General features: G+C 50.0%; 1 pseudogene; it reads right to left on the reverse strand.

Moving 5' to 3' along the window:
• Positions 1 to 2,592: 2,592 nt before the first annotated feature.
• Positions 2,593 to 13,703, reverse strand: part of LOC142187866 (phospholipid scramblase 3-like) — a 37,768-nt pseudogene continuing 26,657 nt past the window's right edge.

A 13,703-nucleotide genomic window follows, 5' to 3' on the forward strand; every position in this document is an offset into this window, starting at 1 on the left:
CCTGGCTTACACTTGGTACGGTCCTGGCTTACACTTGGTACGGTCATGGCTTACACTTGGTACGGTCCTGGCTTACACTTGGTACGGTCCTGGCTTACACTTGGTACGGTCCTGGCTTACACTTGGTACGGTCCTGGCTTACACTTGGTACGGTCCTGGCTTACACTTGGTACGGTCCTGGCTTACACTTGGTACGGTCCTGGCTTAGACTTGGTACGGTCCTAGCTTACACGTGGTACGGTCCTAGCTTACACTTGGTACAGACCTGGCTTACACTTGTACAGTCCTAGCTTACACTTGTACAGTCCTGGCTTACACTTGGTACGGTCATGGCTTACACTTGTACAGTCCTAGCTTACACTTGTACAGTCCTGGCTTACACTTGGTACGGTCATGGCTTACACTTGGTACGGTCCTGGCTTACACTTGGTACGGTCCTGGCTTACACTTGGTACGGTCCTGGCTTACACTTGGTACGGTCCTGGCTTACACTTGGTACGGTCCTGGCTTACACTTGTACAGTCCTGGCTTACACTTGTACAGTCCTGGCTTACACTTGTTACAGTCCTAGCTTACACTTGGTACAGTCCTAGCTTACACTTGGTACAGTCCTAGCTTACACTTGGTACAGTCCTAGCTTACACTTGGTACAGTCCTAGCTTACACTTGGTACAGTCCTGGCTTACACTTGTACAGTCCTAGCTTACACTTGTACAGTCCTAGCTTACACTTGTACAGTCCTGGCTTACACTTGTACAGTCCTAGCTTACACTTGGTACAGTCCTAGCTTACACTTGGTACAGTCCTAGCTTACACTTGGTACAGTCCTGGCTTACACTTGGTACAGTCATGGCTTACACTTGTACAGTCCTAGCTTACACTTGGTACGGTCCTGGCTTAGACGTGGTACGGTCCTAGCTTACACTTGGTACAGACCTGGCTTACACTTGGTACGGTCCTGGCTTACACTTGGTACGGTCCTAGCTTACACTTGGTACGGTCCTGGCTTAGACGTGGTACAGTCCTGGCTTACACTTGGTACAGACCTGGCTTACACTTGGTACGGTCCTGGCTTACACTTGGTACGGTCCTAGCTTACACTTGGTACGGTCCTGGCTTAGACGTGGTACGGTCCTGGCTTACACTTGGTACGGTCCTGGCTTAGACGTGGTACGGTCCTGGCTTAGACGTGGTACAGTCCTGGCTTACACTTGGTACAGACCTGGCTTACACTTGGTACGGTCCTGGCTTACACTTGGTACAGTCCTAGCTTACACTTGGTACGGTCCTGGCTTACACTTGGTACAGTCCTGGCTTAGACGTGGTACAGTCCTGGCTTACACTTGTACAGTCCTGGCTTGCACTTGGTACAGTCCTGGCTTACACTTGGTACAGTCCTGGCTTAGACTTGGTACAGTCCTGGCTTAGACGTGGTACAGTCCTGGCTTACACTTGTACAGTCCTAGCTTACACTTGGTACGGTCCTGGCTTACACTTGGTACAGTCCTGGCTTAGACGTGGTACAGTCCTGGCTTACACTTGGTACAGTCCTGGCTTACACTTGGTACAGTCCTGGCTTACACTTGTACAGTCCTAGCTTGCACTTGGTACGGTCCTGGCTTACACTTGGTACGGTCCTGGCTTACACTTGTACAGTCCTAGCTTACACTTGGTACGGTCCTGGCTTACACTTGGTACAGTCCTGGCTTAGACGTGGTACAGTCCTAGCTTACACTTGGTACGGTCCTGGCTTACACTTGGTACAGTCCTAGCTTACACTTGGTACGGTCCTGGCTTAGACGTGGTACAGTCCTAGCTTACACTTGTACAGTCCTAGCTTACACTTGGTACGGTCCTGGCTTACACTTGGTACAGTCCTGGCTTAGACGTGGTACAATCCTAGCTTACACTTGGTACGGTCCTGGCTTACACTTGGTACAGTCCTAGCTTACACTTGGTACGGTCCTGGCTTAGACGTGGTACAGTCCTGGCTTACACTTGTACAGTCCTAGCTTACACTTGGTACAGTCCTGGCCTAGACGTGGTACAGTCCTAGCTTACACTTGGTACGGTCCTGGCTTACACTTGGTACAGTCCTAGCTTACACTTGGTACGGTCCTGGCTTAGACGTGGTACAGTCCTAGCTTACACTTGGTACGGTCCTGGCTTACACTTGGTACGGTCCTAGCTTACACTTGGTACGGTCCTGGCTTACACTTGGTACGGTCCTAGCTTACACTTGGTACGGTCCTGGCTTACACTTGGTACAGTCCTGGCTTAGACGTGGTACGGTCCTAGCTTACACTTGGTACAGTCCTGACCTATCACAGGTCACTGGGCGGGGTCTAGGAGATTAGTAGTCAGTACAGCCCTAGCGGATCTCCAGACGTCCCCCGAGGAGGAGGAGGCGGCTTCATCCCTCTGTCAGTCCTCAGAGCGGAGGTCTTCTTTATCCCAGCACCTGCCAGGACTACTCTGGACTACAAGTCCGTCTCTCCATGGATGATGTGGTGACGGATTCGCAGCTGCTCTCGTGTGACACATCCAGGCGTCATTTCCCTCAGACAGATAGAAGAGACGTCTCAGGCGCCAGATACAGAGTTTATTCAGCGGGAGGATACAGCGTGTATATATATATATACTGTATATAGCACTGCTCAGTATAACACGTCCTGTACATATATACCATCTTCTCTTATAGACTCACCCCAAGAAGCTGCTGTGCCAAGCTGCAGGCCTCGGGTCTATTGTGGTGCAATGCTCTTCAGTGTAAGCATAGAAGAGCTCAGGGTGAGATGCTCTGCAGTGTGTGGACTAACTATGGGGAGCAATGCTCTGCAGTATGAGGGGAGCCGGGGTGTGATACTCTGCAGAATAGCTTTACTGGATACACCGCTGGATAAATGCTATAATAGGGAGATATGCTGCAGGTGCACCATGTGACCATTATCGTCGGTCCCGCGCTTGTCTCTGCAGAGTCTTCCTCTTCTGTTTTATGAGATCGTTCTGAGAGTAGAGAACAAAATGTAAAAAACCAGAGGAGGGGGAGGAGGGAGAAGAGAGAGGAGAGGGGAAGAGGAGGAAGAGAGAGGAGAGGGGAAGAGGAGGAAGAGAGAGGAGAGGGGAAGAGGAGGAAGAGAGAGGAGAGGGGAAGAGGAGGAAGAGAGAGGAGAGGGGAAGAGGAGGAAGAGAGAGGAGAGGGGAAGAGGAGGAAGAGAGAGGAGAGGGGAAGAGGAGGGGAAGAGGAGGAGGAGGAAGAGAGAGGAGAGGGGAAGAGGAGGAAGAGAGAGGAGAGGGGAAGAGGAGGAAGAGAGAGGAGAGGGGAAGAGGAGGAAGAGAGAGGAGAGGGGAAGAGGAGGAGGAGGAGGAGGAGGAAGAGAGAGGAGAGGGGAAGAGGAGGAAGAGAGAGGAGAGGGGAAGAGGAGGAGGAGGAAGAGAGAGGAGAGGGGAAGAGGAGGAAGAGAGAGGAGAGGGGAAGAGGAGGAGGGAGAAGAGGAGGAAGAGAGAGGAGAGGGGAAGAGGAGGAAGATGAGAGGAAGAGAGGAGGAAATGGAGGAGGAGGAAGAGGAGAGGGGGAGAGGAGGAAATGGAGGAGGAGGAAGAGGAGAGGGGAAGAGGAGGAGGAAGTAGAGAGAGGAAGAGGAGGAAATGGAGGAAGAGGAGGAAATGGAGGAGGAAGAAGAGAGGGGAAGAGGAGGAGAAAGAAGAGAGGAGAGGGGAAGAGGAGGAGGAAGAAGAGGGGAAGAGGAGGAAATGGAGGAGGAGGAAGAGGGGAAGAGGAGGAGGAAGAAGGGAGAGGAAGAGGAGGAAATGGAGGAGGAAGAAGAGAGGGGAAGAGGAGGAGGAAGAAGAGAGAGGAGAGGGGAAGAAGAGAGAGGGGAAGAGGAGAAAGAAGAGAGGAGAGGAAACGGAGGAAGAGGCAGAAATGGAGGAGGAGGAAGAAGAGAGGGGAAGAGGAGGAGGAAGAAGAGGAGAAGAGAGAGGAGGGGGGAAGAGGAGGAGGAAGAAGAGAGAGGAGAGGAAACAGAGGAAGAGGAGCAAATGGAGGAGGAGGAAGAAGAGAGGGGAAGAGGAGGAGGAAGAAGAGAGAGGAGAGGGGAAGAAGAGGAGGGAGAAGAGAGGGGAAGAGGAGGAGGAAGAGAGAGGAGAGGGGAAGAGGAGGAGGAAGAAGAGAGAGGAGAGGGGTAGAGAAGGAGAGAGAGGAGAGGGGAAGAGAAGGAGGAAGAGGAGAGGGGAAGAGGAGGAAATGGAGGAGGAGGAAGAGGAGAGGGGAAGAGGAGGAGGAAGAAGAGAGGAGAGGGGAAGAGGAGAGGGGAAGAAGAGAGAGGGGAAGAGGAGGAGGAAGAGGAGGAGGAAGAAGAGAGAGGAGAGGGGAAGAAGAGAGAGGGGAAGAGGAGGAGGAAGAGGAGAGGGGAAGAGGAGGAAGAAGAGAGAGGAGAGGGGAAGAAGAGAGAGGGGAAGAGGAGGAGGAAGAGGAGAGGGGAAGAGGAGGAAGAAGAGAGAGGAGAGGAAACGGAGGAAGAGGGGGAAATGGAGGAGGAGGAAGAAGAGAGGGGAAGAGGAGGAGGAAGAGGAGAGGGGAAGAGGAGGAGGAAGAGGAGAGGGGGAAGAGGAGAGGGGAAGAGGAGAGGGGAAGAGGAGAGGGGAAGAGGAGAGGGGGAAGAGGAGAGGGGAAGAGGAGGAGGAAGAGGAGGAGGAAGAAGAGAGGGGAAGAGGAGAGGGGAAGAGGAGGAGGAAGAGGAGAGGGGAAGAGGAGAAGAGAGAGGAGAGGGGAAGAGGAGGAAATGGAGGAAGAAGAGGCAGGACAGGGGAAGAGGAGGAACAGAAGGGATAGAATAGGAAGGGAAGGAAGAGAGGGGAAGAGGAGGAGGAAGACTGTAGAAGAGGGGGAGAAGAGGAACAGTAGGGAAGAGAAAGATGAGGAGGGGAGGAATAGAAAGGAGAAGAAGAGAGGAAAGGGGAAGGTGAGGGGGGAGTTGCAGCATCCCAAAGTGCTCCTGCTTATATTCTCTAGGTTATGTCTATATGTCCTGTCTGTATTTCCTGTCTGTATGTCCTGTCTATATGTCCTGTCTGTATGCCCTGTCTGTATGCCCTGTCTGTATGCCCTGTCTGTATGCCCTGTCTGTATGCCCTGTCTGTATTTCCTGTCTGTATGTCCTGTCTGTATGCCCTGTCTGTATGCCCTGTCTGTATGCCCTGTCTGTATGCCTTGTCTGTATGTCCTGTCTGTATGTCCTGTCTGTATGTCCTGTCTATATGCCCTGTCTGTATGCCCTGTCTGTATGCCCTGTCTGTATGCCCTGTCTGTATGCCCTGTCTGTATGCCCTGTCTGTATGCCTTGTCTGTATGTCCTGTCTGTATGCCTTGTCTGTATGTCCTGTCTGTATGTCCTGTCTGTATGTCCTGTCTATATGTCCTGTCTATATGCCCTGTCTGTATGCCCTGTCTGTATGTCCTGTCTATATGTCCTGTCTATATGTTCTATGTTACATGTATTTGTTCTGCTGCTTTCCCCTTGTTATTCCCAGTTAGTCTCCCCATTGTTCACAGCCCCTACACTTGGTACAGTCCTGGCCTATCACAGGTCGGTGGGTGGGGCCTGGGAGACTTGGGTCTCCCGGGGAGCCGCTGCAGGCTCAGTAGTAGTCTGTACAGACCAGCTGTGTGCACTGAGGCCTAGCGGATCTCCAGACATCCCCCGAAGAGGAAGATTCATCCCTGAGACCGGGAGACCGGCAGTCAGCACTCTGGACACTGGAGTAAGAGGGGGAGGAGGAAATAATAAGTCGAAAAAGAATAAGAGAAGTGCCATGAGAAGATGAGTTACAGTAGGTGAGGATAAGGGGTGAAAGGAGGGGATATAGATATATATATATATATATATATATATATATATACACACAACCCCCATCATTGTATACAGAGGCAACTACTCACCAGATACAGGGCAGAGCCCAACAACGTGGCCTTCACCGTCACCTCCAGGTCCAGCGGGAAGGAAAGCAGAAGACTGTCATTCTCCGTCCTGATCATCCCCACAACATGCTGCTCATTCCCGAGACTTCACCTGAGGGAGAGGGGGCACATACTTATAGTCACCCTAATAGGGGAGGAGATGGGGGGGCACATACTTATAGTCACCCTAATAGGGGAGGAGATGGGGGGCACATACTTATAGTCACCCTAATAGGGGAGGAGATGGGGGGCACATACTTATAGTCACCCCAATAGGGGAGGAGATGGGGGGCACATACTTATAGTCACCCTAATAGGGGAGGAGATGGGGGGCACATACTTATAGTCACCCCAATAGGGGAGGAGATGGGGGGCACATACTTATAGTCACCCTAATAGGGGAGGAGATGGGGGGCACATACTTATAGTCACCCCAATAGGGGAGGAGATGGGGGGCACATACTTATAGTCACCCCAATAGGGGAGGAGATGGGGGGCACATACTTATAGTCACCCTAATAGGGGAGGAGATGGGGGGCACATACTTATAGTCACCCTAATAGGGGAGGAGATGGGGGGCACATACTTATAGTCACCCTAATAGGGGAGGAGATGGGGGGCACATACTTATAGTCACCCCAATAGGGGAGGAGATGGGGGGCACATACTTATAGTCACCCCAATAGGGGAGGAGATGGGGGGCACATACTTATAGTCACCCCAATAGGGGAGGAGATGGGGGGCACATACTTATAGTCACCCTAATAGGGGAGGAGATGGGGGGCACATACTTATAGTCACCCTAATAGGGGAGGAGATGGGGGGCACATACTTATAGTCACCCTAATAGGGGAGGAGATGGGGGAACACATACTTATAGTCACCCTAATAGGGGAGGAGAGGGGGGGGGCACATACTTATAGTCACCCTAATAGGGGAGGAGAGGGGGGGGCACATACTTATAGTCACCCTAATAGGGGAGGGGCTAGCTCATAGCTCCTTTTGTTATGCTACAGAAGGAGGAAACACATTGAATTGATTTACCTCAAAGTTGCAGTTCCCAAAAATCCCGGTCTGGAGGTTCGGTCCCAGGATGAGCAGAATCACCTCGTGGGAGGAATTCATGATGGACAGATGGGTGACCAGATTGTTCCAGTGCAATTTAACAAACCCAACTGAAGATCCAGGGGGACAGAGCACCTCCATCTGGAAGAGGATCAGCATTACAGCATCAGTATATACATCTGGGGTGTAGACCTGGGAGCTCCATAGTATAGGCAGGCCACGGCCAGAGTGGTCTCCACAATCCTCACCTGCCGGGTACAGGTGCAGGCACAGCCCTCCAGCAGCTGCAGAACCTCATTACCACTGTTGTCCTTGATCTTCACGTCATAGAGTGGTCCACAGCACACAACAGTCTGATCTGCCTGGAATAGTCGCTGACCAAGGGAATTCAGCACATCAAAGGAGCAGCTCCAGCCCTGTGACACGGTGACTGGTGGAAGATACACAGGATACAGACCATTAACATAACATGGAGGCACCAGCCGGGTCTGAACACGGCTCTAACAGTGGAGAATCAGACACTATAATGGCCAGAGAACTAGAGGAGAGGACCCATGAGGAGCATCAACCACTAGACTGCAGGACTGACCCACCAAACCACAAGAGCTAGGACACTAAACCTCCGAACCCCAGGACTAAGCCACAGTATACCAGGAACTAATCCACCAAACCACAAGAGCTACGACACTAAACCTCCAAACCTCAGGACTAAGCCATAGTATACCAGGAACTAATCCACCAAACCAAAAGAGCTAGGACACTAAACCTCCGAACCCCAGGACTAAGCCATAGTATACCAGGAACTAATCCACCAAACCAAAAGAGCTAGGACACTAAACCTCCGAACCCCAGGACTAAGCCATAGTATATCAGGAACTAACCCACCAAACCATAAGAGCTAGGACACTAAACCTCAAAACCCTAGGACTAAGCCATAATATACCAGGAACTAATCCACCAAACCACACGAGCTAGGACACTAAACCTCCGAACCCCAGGACTAAGCCACAGTATACTAGAGACTAATCCACCAAACCACAAGAGCTAGGACACTAAACCTCCGAACCCCAGGACTAAGCCACAGTATACTAGAGACTAATCCACCAAACCACAAGAGCTAGGACACTAAACCTCCGAACCCCAGGACTAAGCCATGGTATACCAGGAACTAATCCACCAAACCACAAGAGCTAGGACACTAAACCTCCGGTCCCCAGGACTAAGCCATCGTGTACCAGGAACTAATCCACCAAACCACAAAAACTAGGACACTAAACCTCCGAACCCCAGGACTAAGCCATGGTATACCAGGAACTAATCCACCAACCCACAAGAGCTAGGACACTAAACCTCCGAACCCCAGGACAAAGCCATGGTATACCAGGAACTAATCCACCAAACCACAAGAGCTAGGACACTAAACCTCCGCACCCCAGGACTAAGCCATAGTATACCAGAGACTAATCCACCAAACCACAAGAGCTAGGACACTAATCCTCTAAACCCCAGTACTAAGCCATAATATACCAGAAACTAATCCACCAAACCACAAGAGCTAGGACACTAAACCTCCGAACCCCAGGACTAAGCCACAGTATACCAGAGACTAATCCACCAAACCACAAGAGCTAGGACACTAAACCTCCGAACCCCAGGACTAAGCCACAGTATACCAGAGACTAATCCACCAAACCACAAGAGCTAGGACACTAAACCTCCGAACCCCAGGACTAAGCCATAGTATATCAGGAACTAATCCACCAAACCACAAGAGCTAGGACACTAAACCTCCGAACCCCAGGACTAAGCCATGGTATACCAGGAACTAATCCACCAAACCACAAGAGCTAGGACACTAAACCTCCGAACCCCAGGACTAAGCCACAGTATACTAGAGACTAATCCACCAAACCACAAAAACTAGGACACTAAACCTCCGAACCCCAGGACTAAGCCATGGTATACGAGGAACTAATCCACCAAACCACAAGAACTAGGACACTAAACCTCCAAACCTCAGGACTAAGCCATAATATACAAGGAACTAATCCACCAAAGCACAAGAGCTAGGACACTAAACTCCGAACCCCAGGACTAAGCCACAGTATACCAGAGACTAATCCACCAAACCACAAGAGCTAGGACACTAAACCTCCGAACCCCAGTGTGATGAACCGGCCCTCAATCATGATTCTCAGCTATATCTATAACTATCTATGTATTGTATCAGTGTGATGAATCAGATCACAATCATGATTCTCAGCTATATATATGATTATCCATGTATGGAATTATGAGGAATGGTCAAAACTAATTATCTGTGGCCAGTTGCCAAGATCAAAAGCCATTGTCTCACCCTAGGCATGGCATTAACATATCTGTGCTAACTTCCTTGATTCTTAGCAGGGGCCCATCCTGGCTCTGAAAGTTCTAACACATGTGAGCAGACTCTGCGGAGTCGGGTTGAGGTGGTAGAGAACTTCATACAGTTATGGTTTTATGATGATATTGCGCCAGGGAAAGATGCTACCATTATGACAATTAGATCTTCTGGTGCGTAGTAGTGAAACGCACGTTTTTAACCCAAAAACTTTAAGCCTACGGGCCTGGGAAGAGCCCAGGCCCAGTTCTCGTTATTCAAAGGGTATTGAGTTATCATGTTTGGTGTCAATATGCTGGGAAACTTGAGGTGAGCAAAGACATGCCACTTGTTTGACCGTATAGTCATGTAATGAGGAATTATGACCATTTATAGTTATTTGATTGCCAAGCTAGAGGGTGGTCCGAAAGCCCTGATGATGTCATTTCAGGGTGGAGCCCAGGGTCAATATAAGAGTGACCTGGGGCGGAGCTAGTTCGGCTGGTCTTGTTCTTCTCATCTGGACACGTGAGCAAGTTGGCTCTGTGTGTGGCCCCCTCCCCCCTTGCTGGGGGGAAGGGCGGGGCAGAAGCGGCCATGTGCTCAGAGACAAAGAAAGCCATGCGGCTTATGGAATTATGAGGACTATGATGTAACGCCTATCTGATCATGGATTTATGGACTATGGACTTTTTACATCGGTATGGAAAAACTCTCTTTATTGCTATATGCTATGTGGGGGGGTGCTGCGGTGCCCCCACCAGAGACTTTAATGGACTGTATCTCCTGCCTTGTGGGTACCATGCGCTGGCTGCGGAATCGCCAGGTGCCTAAGGACTGTTTCTGTTTCTAATCTTTTAATCTCTGTAATCTGTTTTATCTCACTGCACTGTAACATACCTTCTCTGTAACCGTATAAGCTTGTGACCGCCAGGGTATATCTTTATATGTATTCCTGGCTGACCTAGTATCGACCATCTTGGGTTAATAAAATGTTAAAACTTTAGAAGGCTCTTCTCGTATTATCCTATAAAGCCCGGTCCACTCTCTGGCTGTGAGAGTGGACGGTGTAGATAAGAAGGTGATCGCGGTTTCTGCGCCAAAGTGGTTCTGGGCGAGACTGCGATTCATCACACCCAGGACTAAGCCACAGTATACTAGAGACTAATCCACCAAACCACAAAAACTAGGACACTAAACCTCCGAACCCCAGGACTAAGCCATAGTATACCAGAGACTAATCCACCAAACCACAAGAGCTAGGACACTAAACCTCCGAACCCCAGGACTAAGCCACAGTATACTAGAGACTAATCCACCAAACCACAAAAACTAGGACACTAAACCTCCGAACCCCAGGACTAAGCCATGGTATACTAGAGACTGATCCACCAAACCACAAGAGCTAGGACACTAAACCTCCGAACCCCAGGACTAAGCCATGGTATACCAGGAACTAATCCACCAAACCACAAGAGCTAGGACACTAAACCTCCGAACCCCAGGACTAAACCATGGTATACCAGGAATTAACCCTCCAAACCACAAGAGCTAGGACACTAAACCTCCGCACCCCAGGACTAAGCCATAGTATACCAGAGACTAATCCACCAAACCACAAGAGCTAGGACACTAAACCTCCGCACCCCAGGACTAAGCCATAGTATACCAGAGACTAATCCACCAAACCACAAGAGCTAGGACACTAAACCTCCGAACCCCAGGACTAAGTCACAGTATACCAGAGACTAATCCACCAAACCACAAGAGCTAGGACACTAAACCTCCGAACCCCAGGACTAAGCCACAGTATACTAGAGACTAATCCACCAAACCACAAAAACTAGGACACTAAACCTCCGAACCCCAGGACTAAGCCATGGTATACCAGGAACTAATCCACCAAACCACAAGAGCTAGGACACTAAACCTCCGAACCCCAGGACTAAGCCATGGTATACCAGGAACTAATCCACCAAACCACAAGAGCTAGGACACTATACACTCCTGCGCCTGCCTAGAGTGTGGCTGCATGTGTTTACAGCTGCTGAAACTAAACTGATCTTTCTCTATCCCGTCCTTTTTTCTTCACTTTTTTCTATTACTATAAGGAGTATTAGTATAAGAACTTACCATGGGCTGGAATTTGATGCAGAAACTCTTATAAAGAAATCCTTTTTGAGCCTTTTTGTCTGAAGCATGCCTCCACACAGACAAGGAAGACTGGTTTACACTAAGGAGACACTATTACACCTTAGAAGCATGCTGCAGGACAAGCTGGACAAGCATGCTCTTACCATCCCCCACGAACTAATAAGGAGACTTAGAAAACGCAGAAAACGCGGAAAACGAGCCGGCATACTGAGACGCGAAGGAAGAAAACGCAAAAAGCATGTGATCCCGTCCATCATTATGGGGAATGTGAGATCAATTGTGAATAAGATGGATGAACTGACAGCACTGACCAGACATCAACAGGAGTTTCGTGAGTGCAGTATGATGCTGTTTACAGAGACTTGGCTTACTGAAATCACTCCGGACATACTTGCCTCCGTGGAGGGCTTCAAACTTCTTCGGGCGGACAGAACACTGGAGAGCGGTAAGCGAATAGGCGGAGGAATTGCAATATTTGTCAATGAGAGATAGTGTAATCCAGGACATATTGTGGTTAAGAAACAATTGTGTGGAAAGGATATTGAACTGCTAGCCGTGGGCATGAGACCTTTTTACCTGCCAAGGGAACTATCACATGTTATCGTACTAGCTGCCTATGTCCCCCCCTCTGCTAAAGCTGACGCTGCCTGTGAAGTCCTCCATGCTGTTGTGAGTGAGCTGCAATCATCTCACCCCCATGCCCTGCTCCTAGTGTCTGGAGACTTCAACCATGTCTCAGCATCCACTCTACCAGGCTTCACACAGTATGTAACCTGCCATACAAGAGACAACAAGACGCTGGACTTGCTCTTTGCCAATGTAAGGGATGCATATAACTCATCTGCCCTACCACCCCTAGGCAGATCAGATCACAACCTGGTACATCTGCGACCCACATACATTCCACTGGTGCGCAGAGAACCGGCGGTTACCCGTACCGTGAAGATTTGGTCAGAGGGAAGTGTCGAGTCTCTAAGGGACTGCTTTGATATAACTTTATGGGAAGTGTTTCAAGACTCATTTCCAGAGGACATTGAGGGACTCACACATTGCATAACGGACTACATTAATTTCTGTGTGGACAGCACGGTACCAACTAGGAAGGTGAGGTGTTTCTCCAATAACAAACCATGGATTAACTCTGAGATTAAAACTCTCCTCAAGCAAAAAAAGAGAATTTTTAGGTCTGGGGACAAAGATGGCCTGGGGGCGGTGCAGAAACAGCTGAGACAATTGATCAGAGAAGGGAAAGCCAACTACAGACGGAAGATGGAGCTACAGATGGGGGAGGGTAGAATCTCTGAGGTGTGGGACAGCCTTAAGGCAATTTCAGGACACAAGGAAAAGACAAGGCACCGAACAGTAGGGAACAGGAAGTGGCTTAACGAGCTTAATCTATTCTTCAATAGATTCGACTCCAAGCAAATGCTCCCTCCACCAGCATGTCAGCCAACCGCCCTCCCCTCACACACCAAGACCCAACCCCCACCGACCTGCGGTCAACTGCAATCTGACTATCTGATCCTGCAGGAGTCTCAGGTGTGTAAGGAAATGAAGAACATTAGAGCGAACAAAGCGGGGGGACCTGATGGTATAAGCGCAAGAGTTCTTAAAATGTGCAGTGACCAGCTGTGTGGTATTATAACGCACATGTACAATATGAGCCTGAAGCTGGGGGTGGTACCTCAACTGTGGAAAACATCTTGCGTGGTACCAGTCCCAAAGAAACCCAACCCGATGGGCTACAATGACTACCGACCTGTAGCACTGACATCCCACCTGATGAAGGTCCTAGAGAGACTGGTCCTGACACACCTACGCCCCCTAGTGAGCTCCGCTCTGGACCCCCTCCAGTTTGCCTACCGGCCAGGCATTGGGGTAGATAACGCCATCATCCACCTTCTTCACAGAGCTCTCTCTCACCTGGAGAAACCCGGGAACACTGTGAGAATAATGTTCTTTGATTTCTCCAGTGCGTTCAACACCATTCAGCCAGGACTACTGAGGGAGAAGCTGAACCTTGGTGGAGGGACCATCACCTGTCCAACTGGATCCTAGACTACCTGACACCCCACCCTCAGTATGTGAGAGCCCAGGACTGTGTGTCTGACACTGTGATCTGTAGTACGGGGGCACCACAAGGTACAGTTCTTGCCCCATTCCTCT

This window comes from Leptodactylus fuscus, unplaced genomic scaffold (genome assembly GCF_031893055.1).
Source record: "Leptodactylus fuscus isolate aLepFus1 unplaced genomic scaffold, aLepFus1.hap2 HAP2_SCAFFOLD_264, whole genome shotgun sequence".
NCBI lineage: Eukaryota > Metazoa > Chordata > Amphibia > Anura > Leptodactylidae > Leptodactylus > Leptodactylus fuscus.